Source organism: Camelus bactrianus, chromosome 1, assembly GCF_048773025.1.
Source record: "Camelus bactrianus isolate YW-2024 breed Bactrian camel chromosome 1, ASM4877302v1, whole genome shotgun sequence".
Lineage (NCBI taxonomy): Eukaryota > Metazoa > Chordata > Mammalia > Artiodactyla > Camelidae > Camelus > Camelus bactrianus.
Window position 1 is genome coordinate 122,476,880 of NC_133539.1, and position 22,986 is coordinate 122,499,865.

The window sequence follows — 22,986 nt, forward strand, 5'->3', positions numbered from 1 at the left end:
AGCCGGGCTCAGCCTCTTCTGGTGTCGGAGAAAACTTGGAAGGGAGGGACGGCTGGTGCTGGGGGCTGGCTCGTGATGTCTCCCAGACCCTGAGTTTCCACCTGGCACAGGGTTTCCCCACAACCTTGGATCGAGCTCCAGGGGCCATGGCAGCTCAGACTATGAATTTTTTTTTCATGTGTGTTATTTATTTATTTAACATTTTTGATTGAGTTATAGTCAGTTTACAATGTTGTGTCAAATTCCAGTGTAGAGCACAATTTTTCAGTTCTACAGGAACATACATATATTCACTGTCGCATTCTTTTTCACTGTGAGCCACCACAAGATCTTGTATACATTTCCCTGTGCTATACGGTATAAACTTTTTTTATCTATTCTACATATGCCTGTCAGTACCTACAAATTTCGACTTCCCAGACACACTATGAATATTTTAACTGACTGGTACACTAAAAAATGCCTGGCCCAGTTTTTAAATTAAATACTGATGCCAACAGCCCACCTCCCAGCACCTCACCATGCGGAGCACCGTCTTTGTGAGAAAGTGGGCTCGGGGTCACGGACTCCCACCGCCCACCACCCCACTGATATGGGGGCAGGACAGAGCCCGGACCCCACCCTGGCCCCACCATCGTCCAGAACAGCTGTCAGCCCACCACCTTGGCACCCGCCCACGGCCACTCCTGCTCGCTCACCTGCTGGGCCCCGGGGTCTCCCCACCAGCTCCCACCTCCCCAGCCCCCTTCTCCACACATTTTCAGCTTCCTCAATCAATGCTACCTGCCATCTTCTAGTTCAGAAATGACTCACACTTCCTGTTCTTGCCCTTTTTTTTGCCTTGAGAGCTATTACGGACTTCTTGGAGTTCAGTGAAATTTGGGTGGGGCAGATAAAATAAACACCCACTTTGCCATCTCAGGTCTTGATCTCTGATTCGGTAAGTGACCTGCCCCCTTTTCACTGGGGGAGGCCGAGGACCAGGGGCCATGTCCAGGGGAGGCATGTGAATTGGCTCTGAGTTGCCCACCAGGGGCCACCTGACCTCCTCTGGCTTATTTCCTGTCCCATTTTAAGACAGTAAATGATAAAACGCTTCTTTATAAACATTATCTCAATTAGTGATTCATCTAAAACAGCATAATTGGAGCAGCTATGGGTCCATGAGAGAAATCGTTTCTAACCAAATAGCGCTGGATTTTAAAATCAAGGCCCATCTACCTCTGGAAAGCACGTCCAGGCCCCAGCCACTAATGTCAGTCTTAGCTGCAAGTTCACAGGATTCATGCCTCTGCTTCCTACTCACTCCGGGTAATTTTTTCCTTAGCTAGATTTGAAAGATGTGTTGATGAACCAAAAGTGCCTTCTATTCTTTGAAAGCATCTGATTTCCAGTTCTCCTGAGATTGGGTGCATCACACACCCTGCTCCACCCCTGCCCGGCTGAACTCAGGGTCCCGCTTCCTTATTTGAAACTTCCTCTCTACCCTCTTCCCACTTCCCAACAAAACAGTCAAAGCACGTGCTCAAATTTGTTTTTATTTTGCAAACACAGGAAACAGGACGCTATCAAAAGAATGAAAAAGAGAAATCAGCTACATTGCAGAGGAAAAACACTCATAGACCTGCTCCCTGTTCGCTCCCGGCCACCGACTGGACAGGACTTCATGCGCCAGAGCAGGACTGGCTCCCAGCGGCGGGCACAGCCCGCCCACAGCACGGAGGGGACAGGGGGCAGGACGCGTCACCACGAGTGGGCTCTACAGACCAGGTCGGTGCCCCCGTTCTCTCTTATCAGGACAGCAAAGGGAGAAAGTGAAGTTGAAAATGCAAAACAAATGACCTGGAAGAAGAGGAACTTGGGGACCCATGTAGGTGTCCTTGGGTGTAAACAGCAAATGTGCTTTGTGGTCTCACTCCATCAAGAACTGGAGTGTGGGGCAGGAGGTCGGAGGTCACATGCGGGTGGTCAGACCCCGGCGGCAGCATCCATGTCCACAGGCTCTCCGGGGCCTGCATCTGGCTGCCGGGGCTTCCCGTGGGAATCCCTGGGCGCTCCCGGCTTCTCCATCCTTAGGAAAGTCACGGTGGCCCATCCTGATTCCTCACTCGTACCCCACAGAGCAAGGACAGCAAGCCTGGGGCTGTGGGAATGAAAACAGTATCCACTCCAGCGAGATGTGCTGATGCTTAAGTTCAATGGCTGACAACTCCCCCTCCTTAAACTCGCCGTCTCCATCTGTGATGTGCCACAGCTCCTGCCTCACTGGTCCCTGCTTCCTCTAAGCGTCCTTTCGTTCTTCTCCACCTCCATGTTTTGCATGTCTCCTGCCTTGAATGTGGGTCTCGGCTGCATCCCTCCCCCCAGCCGTGCCCTGTCCCCACACACTCTTCCGGGGTGGGGGTTGCTGCTACTTCCATACTGAAGGCTCCCAGACCTGCCCAGGCTCTCGCAGGTCCTGCCCTTCCCCCCACCCCCTCTCTTGTTTGGTGGACCCCTTAGTAAGACCAGAAGCTCTGTCTTTCCTCTGTGGGCCTCTTCTGGCCCCTCACCCTCCACACTGAGCTGGTCCCCCATCCTTCAGTGACATCTGCAGAATCCCTCCCCCATTCTCCTCCCCATTTCTTCTCTCATATTCAAAGGCTACTTACAGCCTCTCCCTGGGACAAGAGTGTCCTCCTGCAGCATCCAGGGCAGGCAGAGAGTCCATGGGCGCACCAGCCCACCCCGCTGGCATTAGGCCCCGGAGGTTGTCTACCTGTCTGGGAACTGGGCTCACCTGGAAGACAGGTAATCCGCCCTGAGTAACTGCTAACCCAGCGGGTGGCAGTGGAGATCATACTTCAGCAAACTGTTCTCAGAAAGCTTGTGGGGGGACCGGTGATGATTTTTGCTAAGTCGGGACCCAGGGTCCGCTTTCAGTTCTCTGAATGGACTTCCTGTGCTCCAGTTTTCTTGGCTCCAAGGTACACGCGGCTCTCTGTTGGTGGTTTTGTTGGTGCGCCTCCCCAGGTCTTGGCAAAGCGGCTGCGGTGTATCACGTGGCTGCTGGCTGGCCCCCACCACACCTGATCCGGCTGAAGGCCTTCTGTCGCCAGGCACCCTCATGGGCTGTGGTGCTCTCTAGCCACCTGCACCTCGTGGAGAAGCTCCACGTGGCTGGGAGCCCCGTGTCACCTTTGCTCATTACCTGAGCCCAGGTGCCTGCTGTGTCTGGGTGTGTTGGCCCTGCCACACATCAGCTGATTGCACGACGGGGGCGGTGGTCCCCATGGCTCCCAGCCTGGCCGTGCTCTGGCTGTGATGGGAGGGCATTCAACACACAGCCCCGTCCTCCAGGAAAGCCCTTGCCTGGCTCTACACCACCTTCTCCCCCAGCCTCTCATCCAGCTCATCCCCATTTATCTTCCCAGTCTCAGATCAGAATCACCAAATCCAGGAAATACAGCTCACTGACTACCACCACCTCCTGGTCGAATGAGGTGCCCTGTCCTCTTGGCACCCAGGAAAAAATTACACATATTGGAGTCCCACCGTGCAAGACGTCTTACTCTTCGAGCTTCCTGCACATGAGGATGGGATCTCAGTGAGCCTGGTACCCTCGGAGCCCAGAGCAGCCCCGGGCACTGTGGCAGAAGCTCCATCAATACGTGACATGCGGGATGAAGGTGGATTCTGGTCTAGACTTTGCTTCTCCCACACTATGCCGGACACACGTGACAGCTCCTTGAGACATGCTTGTTTCTGATGTGACAGGAGGCACGGGCTGCACCAGCCCAGCAAGCCTGCACCAACCCCACCCTCACCGCTGAGGACAGAGGCATTAGAAGGGATGACCCCAACTCCCTAGCACAAGTGGTGGTGGGGTGGGGCTGTGGTCTGGGTACCAGAGACGTGCCGCAGGCGTGTCTGGAACATCTGTGCAGCATGGTCACTCCCACTGGAGAATAACAAAACCAATGCCAAGTGCGTCTGATTTAATTGGCATTTTTATGTTAACATCACAACTCGTGGATGTGCTGGGAAGTGGAAGGATGGGATTAAAATATCTGAACGTGGAAATGGAGAGGTATTTGGAAAATTAAAGAAACAGAATAGACAGGAGGTGGATCAATTATGTACTTGTCAGAAACGTAGACCCTTAGGCGAACAAACACAGGACTGGAGCGTGCTGGACAGACTGTGGCTGAGGGGATGGGCGGTAGGGACGGAGGCTGCACCCTTGTGCTGAGTGGAAAGGCTCCTGGCCTGGGGGCGCTGGCTGCACCGAGGTGAGCGTGTCACACGCGTTCACTGGACTTGCTCATCTGGCTAAACTGGAATCCTGGACAAGACACTGACCGGGCTGACCATCCAGGCTCCCATGGAGAAGAGAAACTGTGTTTCTGTTCTGACTCCTTTAGGGAGGTGGAGGGACAAAGACTTCATCGCACGTGTGAGAACCACAGAGAGAGAAGGCCAGGCAGGAACAGCCATGTGCCACAGACTGGAGAGAGATCATTCCAAAAATGTCCCCCCACATGTACCGAGGGTTCTATGGCACATGACTCTGGAGTCCAAGGCATTTTAACATCGTAATTTCAACTCCAGGCCATAATCAGAAACAAGCCTGCTGATAACAAAAACTCCAAAGGTACCAAACCAAGCCAGGGCGACTGATCCTTAACCCAACTGAACGTGGGGATGTCCTCAGAAACACACACAGAATGGAATCAAGTAAAATAAAGCCCAGTGGACCTGAAGCTTGGTGCAGACTCCACACAATACCAAAAAGAACCTTATATGTGTACGCACGGTGGAGGGGGATGGTACAGCTCAAGTGGCAGAGCACATGCCTAGCGTGCATGAGGTCCTGGGATCAATTCCCAGCGCCTCCTCTAAGGATAAATAAATCAATTAACCTAATTACCCCCCCAAAAGCCTAAGTAAATAAGTGACACTGTTCAAAACATTAAAAAGTTTTTTAAAAATGTACACGTGGGGAGTAAAGAAGATTCAGAAATATAATAAATGGCCAAGAGAAAGACCTCATTTCTTATCTTCTGCCAAAGAGAATGATTTACAAACTGAAATGGAGATTAAAAAATGAGTGACGGAAGACATCCAGATGGCCCACATGCACAGGAAAAGATGCTCAACATCGCTAATTACTAGAAAAAATTCAAATCAAAACAACAATGAGGTATCACCTCACATTGGTCAGAATGATCATCAAAAGTCTACAAATAATAAATGCTGGACAGGGTGTGGAGAAAAGGGAGCCTCTTACACTGTCAGTAGAAATGTAAATTAGTGCAGCCACTATGGAAACAGCACGGAGGTTCCTTAAGAAACCAGAAATATACTTACCATATGATCCAGCAATCCCACTCCTGGGCATATATTTGGAGAAAACTCTAATTTGAAAAGATACATGCACTTCAATGTTCATAGCAGCCCAATTTACAACAGCTAAGACGTGGATGGAAACAACCTGACTGTCCTTCAACAGAGGACTGGATAAAGAAGTTGTGGTGTATTTATACAATGGAATACTACTCAGCCATAAAAAAGAATAAAATGATGCCATTTGCAGCAACATGGATGGTCCTGGAGATCATCATTCTAAGTGAAGTAAGCCAGAAAGAGGAAGAAAAATACCATATGTGGAATCTAAAATATGATACAAATGAATTTATTTACAAAACAGAAACAGAGTCACAGACAGAAAACAAACATATAGTTACCAAAATGAAAAGGGGGTGATGAGGGGTAAATTAGGAGTTTGGGACTAGCAGATACAAACTACTATATGTAAAATAAATAAACAAGGACCTACTGTATAGCACAGGGAAATATATTCAATATCCTGCAATAAACCATAATGAAAAAGAATATATATATATACACATACATATACATATATACATATAAAAAACTGAATCACTTAGCTGGACACCAAAACTAACACAACATTGTAAATCTACTATACACCAATACAATTTAAAAAAAAAAATGAATGAGAGAAAATGAAACTCCAAGATAAGAACTGACTTGGTTTTGGGGAGAGCATTCAGATGGCCTAACTCTGAAGCAGTGCCACAGTGTACCACGTAAGGGAGAAAACCAGCAGTTAAGCCCTACACTAACAGTATGAGACGTATATTATTTATTCTCAATTTTCAGTTTCAAAAGCTGAAGGCCAAAAATGTTACGTAATTTTCAAGGGGACTCTTCTTCCTCTGGATGCTGTTGGATCTGTAAGCCCTGGGGGGTCTGTCCTGCAGCCGAGGACACATGGAGGTGGCAGTGTGGACAGGTGGAGGGGATCTGAGCTCCTGCATGCTGCTCAGCAAAGAGGTAAAACCAGGCGCCTCCATCCCTGTGACTTTTTGTCACAAGAAATAACTCTTTAAAATAATTTCAGGCTGGCCCAATCGGGCTGTGTGTTACCTGCAGCCAAAACACCTGAACTAATTCTTGCAGAGGAGAACATTTTTGTGATCAATAGACAAGCTTCTCCCCTTCATCACTTGGCCCCTTCTTTCCTCTAAGCCTTCTGGTTTGATGTGGTTTTATGTTGTATCTACTCATTTTGCTAAATTGTCTCAGTAACTAAAGCTATTTTTCAGTTCATCTTCCAGGATCTTTTGTAGAGATATAGCAATATGTTTTTTACAAATAGAGATAGTTTTTTTTGTTTCCTAATGATTAAATATTTCCCTGTTAATACTTTAGCCAGGATTTCTAGGATGGTGTTAAATATTGATAATAAATATATTAATTTTAACTGCAATACTTTTACCGTTGCACTAAATATGTTGTTGGCAGCAGGTCTAGGGTACAAAGTTAGTTCATTTGACAATTACCAAGTATTTCTATTCAAAAGGCATAGCTGGTAACGTCGGATGCAGCATTATCATTGAGTACTTGGTCCAAGGACCACAAACACACGCTCTAAGTTTTTATTGTATTAAGAAAAAGCTTTACATTGCTAGATATAGTACAGTTTACAGCACATTACTTCTTTTGCATTTTGATAAGAGATGTACGTTGAGTTTTATCAACAGCCTTTTCAGCATCTACTGATATACTGTGCTTTTTTAAAAAAATTAAAACAAACCCAGAGAATGTTTATTAGGTTATAAACAAATGACTTAAACCTGAGATTAGCTGATGGACATTTTAGGTTCAAGCAACACAGCACTCTCACAGCTTGATACATGTTACACACCCCAGAGTGCTCGCCCCAGGCCTAGCTTCCATCCATCACCGCGTAGCTGACACCCTCACCTGTTTTGCCCACACCGCTTCCCCTCTGGTAACCATTAATCTGCTCTCTGCATCTATGAGTTTGTTTTTGTTTTATTTGTTTATTCATTTGTTTTGTTAGATTTTACATGAGTGTGATCGTACAGTATTTGTCTTTCTCTGTCTGACTTATTTAAATTAGCAATAATACCTTCAAGGTCTTCCTATGTTGTCGCAAATGGCAGGACTGCGTTCTTTTTTACAGCTGAGTAGTATCCCACCGTGTACATACACCATGTCTTTATCCATTCATCCACTGATGGGCACTTAGGTTGTTCCCATGCTATGGCTATTGTAAATAGTGTTGCAATGAACATAAGGGTGCAGATACCTTTTGGATTTAGGGCTTTCATGTTCTTTAGATTAAAAACTGAGAAGTGGAGCAGCTCAGACATATGATAGTTCTATTATCAATTTTTGAGAAATCTCCACACTGTTTTCCACAGTGGCTGCACCAATTTACATTCCCATCAACAGTGCAGGAGGGTTCCCTTTTCCACACATCCTCACCAACATTTGTTATTTCTTGTATTTTCAATAATAGCCAGTGTTAATAACAGGTGTAAGGTGATATCTCACTGTAGTTTTGATTTGCATTTCCCTAATAATTAGTGATAATTAGTGACGGTTAACATCTTTTCATGTGCCTGCTGGCCATCTGTATATCTTCTTTGGAAAAATGTCTACTGAGATCCTCTGCCTACTTTATTTTTTTTTAAAGTAATAGTCCAGGAAATCTTTTTTTTTAATTGAATTATAGTCAATTTACAATTATAGTTGTGTTAGTTTCTGGTGTACATCAGAGCGATTCAGTTATACATATGTATATATCCCTTTTCATATTTTTTCAATATAGGCTATTACAAGATACTGACTATAGTTCCCTGTGCTCTACAGGAGGATCTTGTTGTGTATCTATTTTATATACGGTAGTTTGTGTCTGCAAAAACTGAACTCTCAGTTTATCCCTTCCCACCCCCCTTTCCCTTCAGTAACCATGTTTGTTTTCTACAACTGTGAGTCTGTTTCTGTTTTGTAAATAAGTTCCTTTGTGTCTTTTTTTTAGATTCCATGAGTGATCTCACATGGTATTCTTCTTCCTTTCCAACTAACTTCACTTACTATGATAATCTCTAGGTCCATTCATGTTGCTGAAAATGCCATTATTTCATTCTTTTTATGGCTGAGTAGTATTCCATCATATATATTTACCACAACTTCTTTATCCAGTCACCTGCCAATGGACATTCAGGCTGTTTCCATGTCTTAGCTATTGTAGAGTGCTGCTATGAACACTGGGGTGCATGTGTCTGTTCTGAATTAGAGTTTTCTACAAATATATGCGCAGGAGTGGGATTGCTGGATCATATGGTAGGTCTATTTTTGGTTAAGGAACCTCCATACTGTCCTCCACAGTGGCTGCACCAAACTACATTCCCACCAACCTGTAGGAGGGTTCCCTTTTCTTCACAATCTCTCCAGTATTTATTGTTTATGGAACTTCCACCCATTTTTTGATTGGGTTGTTTGCTCTGCCCACTTTTAATCAGGTTGCTTTTTGTTGCTGAGTTATGAGTTTTTTGTATATTTTAAATATTAACCCCTTATTGGATACAGAATTTACAAATACCTTCTGTTCAGTAGGCTGCCTCCTTGTTTTGATGATAGTTTCTTTCACTGTGCAGAAGCTTTTTAGTTTGATGTTGTCCCATTTGTTGATTTTTGCTTTTGTTTCTCTTGCATTTGAAGTCAGAGCCACAAAAACATTAGACAGATGTCAGTGAGGTTACCACACATGATTTCTTCCAGCTTTCAGGTTTCAGGCCTTACATTCAAGTCAATTTTGAGTTAAAATAGTGTGTATGGTGTATAACAGTGGTCTTTTGCATGTGGCTGGCCAGTTTCCCTAACTCCGTTTATCGAAGAGAACATCCTCTCAACTGTATGTTCTCTGCCATAAATTAATTGTCCATATTTGTGTGGGTTTATTTCTGGGCTCTCCACTCTGCTCCATTGATCTATATGTCTGTTTCTGTGCCAGTGCTGTAATGTTTTGATTACTATAGGTATGTAGTATGGTTTGTAATCAGAGACCATGACACCTCCAGCGTGGTTCCTCTTTCTGAAGATTGTTTTGGCTATTTGGGATCTTTTAGAATTATTTGTTCTAGTTGTGTGAAAAATGCCATTGGAATTTTGATAGGGATTGCGTTGAATTTGTAGGTTGCTTTGGATAATGTTTTTAACAACATTAATTCCTCCAATATGTGAACATGGAATATCTTTCCCTTTATTTCTGTCTTCTTAGATTTCTTTCATCAGTGTCTTATAGTTTGTCATATATGTGTCTTTCACTTCCTTAGTTAAATTTATTCCTAGGTTTATTCTTTTTGAGACAATCATAAATGAGGTTTTTTTTTTTTTTTAACTACTCTTTCTAATAGTTCACTATTGATATATCATCACTAAGGTATATCACTGAGGACTTGGTCCTTGCCTTCAAAGACATTCAAAGAACATACACTCTAAGTCTTATTATATTAAGAAAATGACCTACATTGCTAGTTACATTACTAGTTCACACTACCTGACTAGTTTTGAAAGAGTTGTGGTAAGGAATGTATATTAAATTTTATCAACAGCCTCTTCAGCATTTACTGAGAAACTTGTTGCCTTTTTTTTCTTTACATTTTTGTTGTTGTAAAATACATATAACATAAAATTGAAAAATAAACATCTTAACCATTTTTAAGTATACAATTTAGTGGAATTAGGTAAATTTACCTTGTTGTGCAACCATCACCATGATACATCCCTGTAGCTTTCTTCATCTTGTAAAACTGAAAATCTGCATCCACTAAAAAGTAACCCCTGCAGTCTCCTCCCCCAGACCCAGGAAATCAGCACTGTATTTTCTGTCATGATTCTGACTACTCTAAGTACCACATATAAATGGAATCATACAGTATTCGTGTCTTTGACTGGCTTACTTCAATTAGCACAATGTCTTTAAAGTTTATTCATGCTGTAGGATATCAGAATTCCTTTCTTTTTAAGGCTGAATAATATTCCTTTGTATATACCACATTTGCTTATCCATTCACCCACTGATGGATACCTGTTTACGGCCATGTTTTAGCAATTGGGAATAATGCTGCTATGAACACGAGTGTACAAGTACCTCTTTAAGACTCTGCTTTTGATTCTCCTGGGTAGGTACCCAGAAGCAGAATTGCTGGATTGTATGGTAATTCTATTTTTAATTTTTTGAGGCACTTCCATAATGTTTCCACAGTGGCTCTACTGTTTTACATTCCTACCAACAGTGCAAAAAGATTCCAATTTCTCCATCCTTGCCAATACTTGCTTTCCGCTTTTTGATAGTAGCTATCTTAATGTGTGTGAAGTGGGTATCTCATAGTTTTGATTTGCATTTCCCTAATGATTAGTGGTGTGAAGCATCTTTTCATGTACTTGGTAGCCATTCATATCTTCTTTGGAGAAATAAGCATTCAATTCTTTGCCCACTTTTGAATAGCGTTGCTTGATTTTCCATTAAGAGTTCTCTAGTCTGGATATTACTCTAGTCTGGATATGAATTGATTAACAAATACATGATTTGCAAGTATTTCCTCCTACTATGGCAGTACCCTCTTCACTCTATTCATAGTGTCCTCTGATGCACAAAATTTTTAATTTTCATGAAGCCCAATTTGCCTATTTTAAAAATTTTGTTACTCATGCCTTTGGTATCCTGTCTAAGAAATCACTGCCAAATCTAATATTGTGACACTTTGTCCTTGATTTTTCCTAAGAGTTTTATTGTTTTAGGTCCTTGATCCATTTTAAGTAAACTTTTGCATATGGTGTTGGGTGAGGGTCCAACTTCATCCTTTTGCATGTGGACATTGTTTCCCCAGCATGCTTTATGGAAAAGGCTGTCCTTTCCCCATGGAGTGGTCTTGGTACCCCTGTTGAAATAACATTTAATCATATATGCAAGAGTTTATTATTGCGTTCTCTGGTCTATTCTGTTGGTCTGTATATTTGCCTTTGTGCCCTCACCAGGCTGTTTTGACTAATGTAGCTATATAACAAGTTTTGAAATCATGAAGTTTGAGTCCTCCACTTTTTAAAGATTGTTTTGACTAGTAATTAAAAAAACTAGTAATTATTTTAAATGTATTTGGGGTGCTTTGAGATTCCATATGAATTTTAGGATGGGTTTTTCTGTATGGAAAAAAGTCATTGGGATTTTTAATTGGATTTGCATTAAATGTGTAGATCACATTGGATGGTTCTGACATTTTAATGATACTGACTTTCAGTTCCTGAACACAGAATCTGTTTCCATTTATTTATGTCTTTTAAGATTTCTTGCAGCAATGTCTTGTGGTTTTCACTGTACAAGTCTTTCACCTCCTTGGTTAATTCATTCCTAATTATTTTGTTCTTTTTGATGCTTTTATTAATAGTTTTGTAATTTCCTTCCCAGATTGTTCATTGTTCGTATAGAAACATAACTGATTCTTGTGTTAATTTTGTGTCCTGCTACTTTGCTGAATTCATTTATTATTTTTGTTTGTTTTATAGAATCCTTATGCTTTTCTACATATAAGATCATATTATCTGCAAATGAGATAATTTGACTTCTTCCTTTCTAATTTTGATGTCTTTATTCTTCTTGTTTAATTTCTTTGGCTAGAATTTCCAGACTATGTTGAAGAGATGGTGAAAGGAGGTATCCTTGCCTTGTTCTTGATTTTTGAGAAAAAACATTCAGTCTTTCACTGTCGGATATGATGTAAGCTGTGAGTTTTTCATGTACACTTTTTATTATGACGAGGTCGTTTCTTTCTACTCCTAGCTTGTTGTGTGCTTTTGTCATGAAAGAGTGTTGCATTTTGTCAAATGCTTTTTCTGCATCATTTGAGATAATCATGTGTCCCCCCCCCCCCTTTATTTTGCTGACAGGATGTATTACTTTCACCAATTTTTATATGTTGGATCATCCTTGCATTCCAAGAATAAAACCCACTTGGTCATTGTGTATAATCCTTTAAAATGCTGAACCCTGTTTGCTAGTATTTTGTTGAGGATTTTTGCATCAGTGTTGATTAAGGACTATGGCCTACAATTTCTTTTTTCTTGTAGAACCTGTGGATACAGAGGGCTGACTGTAATTTGAATTTATACCAGCTTAACATCAATAACATACAAAAACAATTCCTTTACAGTTCTGCCCCCACTCCTTTCAATAGTTGATGTCACTAAGTTACATCTTCATATGTTGTGTGCCCTACAACATAAACTAGTAATTCTTCTACATGTGTTAGTCTCTTAAATCATGTGGAAAACAAATAATAAAGTACAACAATACTATACTTTAATAAAATATATTGCTACAGTAATACTGGCTTTATAAGGGCCCAGGAGTTTACCTTTATTGAGATCTCCATTTCTCCATTTCTCTTCAAGTTACTAATGTCCTTTCATTTCACCTGCAGGACTCCCTTGAGCATTTCTTGCAGGGAAGGTCTACTAGTCACAAACTCCCTTACTCTCGTTTATCTGGGAAGTTCTTCACTCCTCCTTCAATTTTGAAGGACAGGTTTGCCAAATATAGGATTCTTGGTTGACCGTTTTTTTCTTTTACTTGAATATACTGTCTCACTAACTTCTGGCCTCCAGAATTTCTGATGAGAAATCTGCTCATAATCATGTTGAGGATCCCTTGTACATGATGACCTGCTTCTCCTTGCTACTTTCAAGATTTTCTCTCTGTGCTTGGCTTTTGAATATTTGGTTATAATGTGTCCTGGTGTGGGTCTCCAAGTTCCTTTTACTTGGAGTGGATATTTATATTTATGTCTTCCATCAAAGTTTCAAAGTTTTCAGCAATTATTTCTTAAAATATTCTCTTCTCCTTTTTTCCTCTTTTCTCCTTCTTAGGTTACCATGATGCCTACCTCTCTTGGTCTGCTTCATGAAGTCCCACATGTATGAGGCTCTGTTTACTTTTTTTCAATCTTCTTTCGTTCTATTCCTTAGACTATGTAAGTTCCATTGTCTTATCTTCAGCCTTGCTGATCCTTTCTTCTGTCTGCTCAAATCTGCCTTTGAATCCATGTAGTGAATTCTTCAGTTATTGTGCTTTTCACCTCCAGAATTTGTTCATAAATTTTTAAAGTTTCTCTTTATTGATATTTCTATTTTGTTCATAGGTTGGATTTTTTGTTTGTTTGTACTCTCTCCACATCTTTAGCTCTTCGAGCATCTTTAAGACAGTTGTTTTAAAGATCTGTCTAGCAGATGTGCTGTAGATCTTTTACAGGGACAGTGTTTATTTAATCTTTTCCTTTGGATGAGCCATCTTTTCCTGTTTCTTTCTATGCTTTATGATCTTTTTTTGATCACAGGACATTTGAATTGAATAATGTGATTAACTCTATAAATCAGATTCTTCCCCTCCCCCAGTGTTTGCTGGTTTTTGTTTTTGTTTATTGTTTTGGGTGTTTGTGGCTATTGTAGGCTATTTCTGTGCAGAGGATAAGCCTGAGGTATAACCTAAAGGTCTTCTCAGGTCTTTTCTGAGCCTTTCCCTTGGGGATGTGCAGTCACTTACTAATTTTTCCTACATATGCAGTTGTTTTTGAATGTTCTAGTCTTTAATGTCTGGCTCCCAAAAGGGGAAAAAGTGAAAAATAAAGGGGTGTGGGGAATGGCACTGGGCATTTAAATCCCCTGGAGGTCACTTCAGCTGGATGGGGAGAGGCTTGCAACAATGTGGGGAGGCACAACAACGGTGGCTGTGCCTCTAGTCAGAAGTGGCAGACAGTGATCAGAACACACATCCCCGGTGTCTGGAGGACAGGGTTTTGGGTTTGTTTTTGATTTCGTTTTTTTGGCCATTTTTTGTCCCCCAGGCTGCTGCAAGGTGCTCTGCATCACGTGCACAGCCGCCTGCCACGTGGCCTGGGGTGAGGCATGAGTAGCTGTTACTGTGCCAAGAGCTGACACTGACCAAAGTTTACCGCAGTCTACCCTCCAGACCTTACCCTGGACCTTGCAAGTCTTCAACAGACTTCAAGTTCTGAAACAGTTACATCAGACAGACTCTGCCAGGGCCATTTTTGTCGAGGTGAGGGGGAAGAATCTTTGTACTTCCTACACCACCTTCTTCCCAGGTTTCTCTGCCGATCGCTGCTTGCTGAGACAATGCGCAATGTTCACAGCTTGCTCTGGCAGGAAGATCAATGCTTGGTCATGTGTTTACTTCTTTGACATAGTTTAATTCAGTTTCCCAGGATTTTTGTATTTATGCCCATTAAACATGATTCAATGTACTTTTATTTTAGTGTTTCCAAGTTACAGTAGCTTTACAAAAAATTAGGTAGATTTCCATAACTTTCTATACTTTGTAGTAATTCATGCAGCATTGAAATGAACTGTTTCTTAAAAGTTTCAAAAATACCATATGAATTTGGAGCCATTCTGAAAGCTAATTCTTTGAAAACTTCTTCAAACTCTTGCTTGCTTTTTGGACCACTGAAAATTTTAATACTCTAATGCGACAACATAATGCCATTTGCAGCAACATGAATGGACCTGGAGAATGTCATTCTAAGTGAAGTAAGCCAGAAAGAGAAAGAAAAATACCATATGAGATCGCTCATAAGTGGAATCTAAAAAACAAAAACAAAAACAAACAAACAAACAAAAACAAAGCGTAAATACAGACAGAAATAGACTCACAGACAGAGAAGACAGACTTGTGGTTACCAGGGGGGTGGAGGGTGGGAAGGGATAGACTGGGATTTCAAAATTGTAGAATAGATAAACAAGATTACACTGTATAGCACAGGGAAATATACACAAAATGTTATGATAACTCACAGAGAAAAAAATGTGACAATGAGTATGTATATGTCCATGAATGACTGAAAAATTGTGCTGAACACTGGAATTTGACACAACATTGTAAAATAATTATAAATCAGTAAAAAATGTTAAAAAAAATACTCTAATGCATCTTTGATAATGTATACTTTCCTATCTTACCAAGATTTTCCATTTCAGGAATATGTAGTGTAATTCTTAATCGTTATTAGATATGTAATGTTTTAACTTATGATTTTATTTTATCTTTATTCTGCTTTATTAACTAGATTTATTGGGGTTAACTGGCAATATTATGTACTTTTATTGCTTTTTACCAAGCACTAACTTTTAGCTTTGCAAATCAATTTTTCTGTTTTACGTAATAGTTTATACTTTTACTATTTATTTCTCATCACTTTCAGTGAGTTTATTTTATTGATTTTTTAACCTCTTTTAAGAAGTCAGTTCATTTTCTTATTTTAAATTTTTAAGAAAGGCAGCTATGAATTTGCCTAAATATCAGCTTACTTACATTGCATGGTTTTCTATTAATTTTTCACTGAGACTTCATTTACTTGTGTATTAAACAAACATTGAATTCTAACAATTTCCCAGCACTATTATGGCCTTCAGTACACAACAATGACAAAAATAGAAAATCTCAAGTCCTATGGTACTTGCAGCTAAGAGAGACAATCAGAAAGGTAAAACCAGAGTATGTAGTATATTGCTGAGGATAAGTGACAGGGGCAGCCATGTGCACACGGAGGGGGCAGGTGATGGAGGAATAACCAGGTGCACACGGGGGAGCAGGTGATGGAGGAGCAGCCATGTGTACATGAGGAGGTGGGTACAGATGGAGAGTGGGCCTTTCAGGCGGAAGAAATCACAGTGCTGAAGGCACCAACTTGGCAGCCTGGAGGTTTTTTTTTTTTTTTTTTTAAACATTTTTAAATTGATTAATAGTCATTTTACAATGTTGTGTCAAATTCCAGTGTAGAGCACAATTTTTCAGTTATACATGAACATACATATATTCATTGTCACATTTTCTTTTGCTGTGAGCTACCACAAGATCTTGTATATATTTCCCTGTGCCATACAGTATAATCTTGTTTGTCTATTCTACATTTTGAAATCCCAGCCTGTCAGCCGGGAGGTTTTGAGGAAATCAAAAGGTCGGTATGCATCAGGCATGGGATGAGGGGGAAGAGGACAGTGGGGACGGTGGGTGGGAACAGCAGAGCAGGAGAGGGAAATGCCGGAGCTGTAACAGGACTTTTGGTCCCTGTAAGGACTCCTGACAGTGAACTGTGTCTGACTTCTGTGTTTCCTCTGGTTACTTTTCTGGAAATAGACCAAAGCAGGGGATGTGGGAAGCAAGTTAGGAGGCTTTGTGAATAAAATCTGAATAAAATGTGGCAGCAGTGGAGGTGGAGGTGGGATAAAATGGGAAGATGCCTATGAGACTCTGGCCCCTGCCGGGGAGACCAGCACTGTTGTTCATCTAGGTGGGAAGATGGGTGAGCAGGTCTAGAGTGAGGGTGGGAGCAGACTGGGACCACAGAGTCCTCCCTCACTCCTAGCCTTCATTTACTCAATGAATAATGTAGGGGAGAATCCTTTATTTCCAAGTGGGTGCAGATGATTCATTTGCTTGTTTACAGATTCCTTAAAATGACAAGTTTCATTAGTATTAGTAGCAGCAATTACTGCCACTCACTCAGGCTGTCTCAGGCCCTGTGCTGAGCACGGTATTGGATTATCCCATGTGCAATCACCCTAATAAAGTGTCTCACAGTTCAGGTACTTAAGGCTTAGAGAAACCGAGTCATTTTCCCAAGATGTGCTAGAGAGGCGTGAGGTTAGAAATGGAGCCCAGAGCACTGCAGTCCAGACCCCGCGGTGTGTGATTACTGCTCTTGCACATTTTCAGATTCTCTTCAGTGTAAAATTTGATAAACTTTTCTAAATACTCCATGTTATGTTTTGATCAGATTAATAATAATGCATTGACACTCCTACAGTCTCCACATACTTTCCTCTTATTTCTAAGTTTGTTTTGTATACTTTGAAGTTATTCAATATTTTATTCAAGTTATAGCCTCATTGTACAAAGTTATTTTTATCAGTATTAAAAAGACTCCCTTTCTTACACATATGTTAGAAAAATCATGGATCATTTCTTGAAAGATACACAAAAGACTGGTCACACTGGTCAGCCCCAGGAAGGGAGCCAGGAGTCCCGACCCCACATGTCTCCTCTTGCAAGGATTATCCATAAAGAAGAAGGCCCTTATTTTACTGCTTCTTTGGGAGGAGGGGGAGGATGGAGGTGAAAGCCATATCTGTGTTAGGTACCTGGCCTTTCAGACTGACCTGTCATGGTTTGTACAGATTACACAGCTGAACTTCTGCCAAGACACACATGAACACTCGGGCCCTCCCATCCCACAAGAACAGGCAGACAGAAGTTTGTCCTCACAACTGAAGCAGCCCCATTTTTGTTTCAGCTCTGATTTGGAAGGTAGTTAAACTGTCAAAACACACTCCCTACCATTTTCATTTTCCTGCAGCTGGGATCATTTATTCAGGCCACTACTGTTACTGCAGGTTGACAGATTTAGTATAGGATTGGGACACCAGAACAGTCAGAAAATCATCAACAAACTCCCCATAAATGCACCGACAGAAAGGAATAACAATGTATCTCCCAATGAGACTACTACTTGTTTTATTTTTTTAATGAGCATTAGTCACATTAAAGTTAACCATTTTTAAAGACAATTTAAATCACATAAACATCACACATGTCATTCCCAACTACACCTGTGGGATCATACAGCTGGCATCACTACCACCCTCCGCCCTCTTCCCTAAATACAGCTTCACACTTGTCCTGCTATGGTTACACGGCCTTGATCTTGACTGAGAGACTAAAATGTCATCATCTTTTCCTTCGTGTCCTGGAAGCCCCCTGACACCCGCCTCCAGGGCACAAGGTCGGTGAGGCCCTGCTCGGATCTCCCTGAAACCCAGACCCACAGCTGTGCTGTAGCCGAGGTTTTATATCCTTCCCACTATTCTAAAAGTTATTTTTTATTTCCAGGTTTATTGAGCTATAATTGACATAGAACACTGGATAAATTTAAGGTGTATGGCATAATGATTTAATATACGTCTATACTGTGAAATAGTCACCACAATGAGTTATCATTAATCACCTCACAGTTACACATTCTTTCCTTGTGATGAGAACTTTTAAGATCTACTCGCTTAGCAGCTTTCATATATAAATAAAGTTACCGACAGTCACCATGCTCACATGACAGCGCCAGGACCTACACATCTTATAAGTGGAAGTCTGACCCCTTAGCACTCTTGTCACCTTCACTCAGCAACCCCTTCTGCAAGTTCTTAAAGGGCAGTGAGCACGTGTTCCTCAGACCCTCCTGGTGTGAACATAATGCCGCTGACTGCCTGGTGTTTTCTCAAAAAAGGGACGAGTGAACAGGGTCGGTCTTTCCTCTTTCCCCAGGAAGGTGTGTCCACAGGCCCTTCAGCTCACAGCAGGGAGGCCTGAGGGTCTGCAGCACTCAGGGAGCTTGGCCCTTCTCTAGTTACACTGTGGACACCTCTGTATAGACGCACTACACTGAGAATCGCTCTTGTTTACACAACTTCATTTTGCAGGCAAGGTGCAGAGGCTCTGGAGAGACAGTGCCTGCCCCAGCCCCACAGACCCCAGGCCTCCTAGGTGCCTCTTCTTGGTCCCCAGACCACGCTCCTCCCCACTCCTCCCTCTCAGCCTTGCCTGTGAAGGCCCAGCGGAGCTGGGTCTCGGCCCTGACCTCTTGATCAGCAGCTTTAGCCTGTGTTTCCTTTGGTTCCTGGGTGGCCTCGGAGCCCCACCTCTGAAACTCTGCCTCCATCCCGCGTTTGCCAGTCTCTTCCCCCTAGTCCTGCTCTCAGCCACGCCAGTGCCCTAGAACCATGAAGCTGCCACACGTTCCCCTCCCGCCCACTCCAGTTATGAGCATCTTCGTATCTGCTCTTCTGCACTCAGCCTTGTTGGATGGCGGTGCTGGTCCTGGCTGGAACACCAGTGCGTGTCCCTCTGCACGCCACGTGAGCTGCTGCCCTCCCCTAGCCCTCCAGTGCACGAGTATTGGTTCTTTAAAACCTGCCTTTTCATCTTCATGAATAAGTAAAGCTCACCAGAATCCAGAATCCCTCCCCCAGAAGGGCAGAAGGAAGCAGAGCCGCCCAGCAGATAGGTGAGCATGGCCTGTGCATGGCACAGACGCCACCTTCCTCACACCGACCAGGCCTCTCCTGGGCCTGCAGACCTACTGTGCACAGTCAGCGTGCTCTGTTTCTCTTACCAGACCGCCCCACCCCATGGCCTTCCTCCCATGCTGCGCACTTCCCCGGGGAACAGTGTCCCCATCCCACCACGGGAGGAGGCGCCATCAAGACCAGAATCATTGAGAAACAGACCCTATTTTTTTCACTATTACTAATTCTACAAAATCAAATTCCTCCCAAGCATAGTGCTGTTAACTAACGACACAGCCGTTGATTTTGCAATGAAATTACGGGAGCTCTGTGCTCCCCTGGAACAAAGCAAGCCTTCCTATGCTGCTCTCGTATAGCTGAGGTTGCCCATTTTATCCTGTGAGCAGCCTGAAAGATGCATACAAATGGAAGGATGATGGTAAATTCAGCAGCGCTGTGACGCACCATGGAGACGTGAGGGCACCAAATCAACATCCCCAACAAAAGGCCAATATGCTTTCTCACCCGCCCAGTGGTGACTGCATCATGAGGGCTGGGAAGGAAATAAACAGCCCCATTTTTCTGAGTGCCCCCAACCGCAGCGTAGAATTGGGTCAAACCACACTACCTTGAGGCATGGGAAAGGCTCTGCTGGGCACTTGGCCACGTACCTCCAGTCCCCATTGCTCACAGAGACTCAGTATTGTTCCTACATTTATCCACCCTTCAAAACCAGCCTGCAGCTGGTGCTGTGGCTGCTGGGGCTACAGCAGCAGTTTGGACTGTGCAGCTAGGAGTCTCGGTGGCAGGTGTGTGAAATGATGGTAGCAACGGAAGATCAGTAGAGCCTCGCTGGCTGCTTCTCCATCTCATGCTGGACCCACCCACACTCCCACTTAGCCATTCTTACATATTCTTCAGTCCCTTCCATCCATACACTAGATTGAGCTTCCTACTTGCAAGGCTTCCCAGCATACTTAACTTTTCCCCATAGCGCTCAACACGGTCGGTGACTATACAGTTACTTGTGCAAATTACACAGTGCTCCCACATATGGTTGTGTAAACCATGCAATGCACAAGGGAATGAGTGAGCGCTGGGACCCAGGCTGCACTCCAGTGCCCCACACACCTGCAGCACCTTAGCGGGTGTGCAATAAATATGCATCAAGTGAGGCCCCAGTGTGGCCATGGCAAATCCCTACCCTAAGTTGAGTTCACCCAGCTCATAGACATAAGTCTGCTTGGTGCCTGAGCTGTAAGTCCTGCTGATGCACTCAGCACAGTCGGTAGCCCAAAGTATACACAACAGGTTAAAACGCACAATGATATAGAGAAAACCCTAAAGATTCCACCAAAAAAAACCCTACTAGAAATAATAAATGCAGTAAAGTGGCAGAGTATAAAGTCAATATACAAAAATCTGTTGTGTTTCTATATAGTAACAATGAGCTAGCAAAAAGAGAAACCAAGAAAACAATCCTTGCTGCCCTGACACTGCACACTCCTCGTAGAACCAGATGCCATTTTTTTCAGTTGATTTTTTAGCGGAAACTCTACAGGCCAGAAGGGAGTGGCATGATATATTTAAAGTGATGAAAGGGAAAAACTTAGAACCAAGAATACTCCATCCAGCAAGGCTCTCATTCAGATTTGATGGAGAAATCAAAAGTTTCACAGATAAAAAATAGCTAAAAGAATTCAGCACCACCAAACCAGCTTTACAACAAATGTTAAAAGAAATTCTCTAGTCATCAAACCGTAAGAAAAGAACAAAAACAAGAAAGAGAAAAAGAAGACCTACAAAATATTGCTTTGGCAATTTGGAGTCTTTAATGGCTCCATATAGATTTTGGAATTGTTTGTTCTAGTTCTGTTTAAAAAAAAAATTTGTGGGTGTTTTGACGGGGGTTGCATTGGATCTGCGGGTTGCTTTGGATGGTATGGTCATTTTGATAGTGTTGATTCTTGCAATCCAAGAGCACAAGATATCTTTCCATTTCTTTGTATCATCTTCAATTTCCTTCATCATTTTATAGTTTTCAGAGTATAGGCAACCTCCTTGGTTAAGTTTATTTCTAGGTATTTTGTTGTTTTGGATACAATGGAAATGCTTATGCCAGTTAAAAAATTCTGGGTTTTGAAGTTAAAAAAAAAAGTGAATGAAGGGCAGCAAATGGCAAAATATCTTACTTTGTGGGTGAGTTGTGTTCCATTGCATATGTATGCTACATCTTTGTTCACACATCTGTTTATGTGCACTTGGGATGCTTCCATGTCTTGGCTATTGTAAATAGTGTTGCTGTTAATAGTGGGGTGTATGTATCTTTTTGAATTAATGTTTTTGCTTTTCTTGGATATATGCCCAGGAATGGAATTGCTAGGCCATGTGGTGGTTCTATTTTTGGGTTTTTGAGAAACCTCCATGCTGTTTTCCATAGTGGCTGCACCAATTTACATTCCCACCAACAGTGTACAAGGGTTCCCTTTTCTCCACATCCTTGTCAACATTTGTTACTTGTTTTTTTGTTTGTTTGCTTTTTTTGATGATGGCCATTCTGACAGGTGTGAGATGATGCCCTGTGGGCCATCTGCATTTCCTCTTTTGGAAAAATGTCTGTTCAGTTCTTCTCCTCATATTTTAAATGGGTTGTTGTTTATTTGCTTTTTAATTGAAATATAGTTGATTTAAAATGTCTTAGTTTCCGGCATACAGCATGGATGGACTTAAGAGAGCATTATGCTAAGTGAAATAAGTCAGACAGGGAAAGACGATACTGTAAGATATTACTTACATGTGGAATCTAAAAAAATACAACAAACTAGTGAATATAATAGAAAAGAATCAGACTCACAGATGTAGCGAAGAAACCACTGGCTACCAGTGGGGAGAAGGAAGGGGGAGGGGCAAGATAGAGGTGGAGGATTAAGAGGTACAAACTGGGAAAGCTTTCAGCAGGCATTACTCAGAGGTGAGATAAGAGTCTGAAGTAAGACTAGACAGGATCTGATGACCTATTTATTATAAGGGGGGCTGAGGATTCCATTTAGACAGACAGTGCACTGTGATGCAGAAAAGAGATGGGGACAAGGAGAGGGGGGTGATGGGGGCGCATGGCATCCTTGCCTAGAAATACTGAGATGCTGAGGACATTCAACCAGAATGGTGCGGCCACAGCCCAGGAAAGGAACCACAGACCTGCTACCATGGACCAAGGACACACGGCATCTTGCATCTGTGGCCACATGGGGTGCTAGAAATCCATGTAATGAAGACAGAAAGGAACAGGAAATTCATTAGTCTTTTATCCATTTCTCTGATCTGTCTGCTTCTTGAAAAAAAAAAAAAATCAAAGGAGACTGAAAACTCAGACTAATCCAGATAAAATCTAGCTTTTAGCTCCCATTTTAAGTAAAAATTTTCACATTACCCTATTCTGGGGTACAATTTGAAGCCATTCAGGTATTTCCAAATATGTAAGAACAAAAATCCACTTATGCATGAAAAATGATACGAACCTTAAGTCAAACTTTAGGG

The 22,986-nt window shown here is 42.4% G+C and overlaps 1 long non-coding RNA gene across 5 annotated transcripts in view; it reads left to right on the plus strand.

Annotated features, from left to right (window-relative positions):
• LOC141573323 (uncharacterized) overlaps positions 1–22,986 on the plus strand; it is a 170,529-nt gene that overhangs the window by 140,049 nt on the left and 7,494 nt on the right. For 2 of the 5 annotated variants that reach the window (XR_012509714.1, XR_012509712.1), the window contains one exon: positions 1,555–15,073. The exons of 1 other annotated variant lie outside the window; for it this stretch is intronic. This is a non-coding gene — a long non-coding RNA (uncharacterized LOC141573323). Of the gene's footprint in view, positions 1–1,554; positions 15,074–22,986 lie in introns of those variants that run through there. 2 more of the 5 variants (XR_012509717.1, XR_012509715.1) reach the window with 2 other exon arrangements.